We start from the raw sequence: 831 nt of genomic DNA, 5'->3' as shown, positions 1-831 counted from the left end.
ACGTATTTGTATTTCAAATTATTTCCACTTTATTATTAATTATCATTAATTATCCATTTATATTCATTATTAGGCAATTAATAGAAATTTTTAGAATGGCATGAGATGTAAAGTCAAAAAGCGACAGTTCTATCTCTAGCCGCCATCACTAATTGACTCTGTAACCTTGCAGTGAAATTTTCAGGCAGTGAAAGTAACTTTCTCAGCTGTAAAGGTAAGGAAAAGTAGAGAAGAAAAGTAGGGAAAAGGAGAGAAATCCCCTAGGGCTTCCTGCACCGCCCAAGTTGATTGTTGTAAAAGAAAACAGCAGATGAGCCACATCTTCCGTTTCCCTAGTTCACAGTGCCCTCCAGTGGCTCCAGGGAAAAATCAAGTAATTTTTAAATATTTTTTTGCATATTCGTCGAAGACCATTAAATTCAGTGGTACCCAAACGTTTCAGATCAGCGTGATGGTGTCCACTTGGCTAGGGGATGGTCAAACACCAGTCTAGATGTCCGCATGATGGCACTTCTTAGATGATATTGCTAGCACTCACTAACCTTGGGGCTCAGGGAAGGCTACACTCCCTAGATCCCACCCCACTGGACGCAGCCAGGAGTCCAGGAGTCGGGGCTCACCAATGGCTTGTGAACAGAACAGATGTCTATCACTTCTGGGCTGAGGCCATGAACAGTCCTTGAACAACTTCCTAGTCGTTCCCCTTCATGGAAAGCTGAGTAGAGCCATAAGACTGGGTCGTGGACTTTGTATGAGAATGGCGTAAGGCTTAAGACTTTTAGCCCCTGAGATGTTGGGACTGTTTGTCACATCATCAAAAACAGCCGACTG

Source organism: Leptonychotes weddellii, chromosome 2 (assembly GCF_054177405.1).
Source record: "Leptonychotes weddellii isolate Sample4059 chromosome 2, ASM5417740v2, whole genome shotgun sequence".
Classification (NCBI taxonomy): domain Eukaryota; kingdom Metazoa; phylum Chordata; class Mammalia; order Carnivora; family Phocidae; genus Leptonychotes; species Leptonychotes weddellii.
This window is presented reverse-complemented; position numbering follows the sequence as displayed.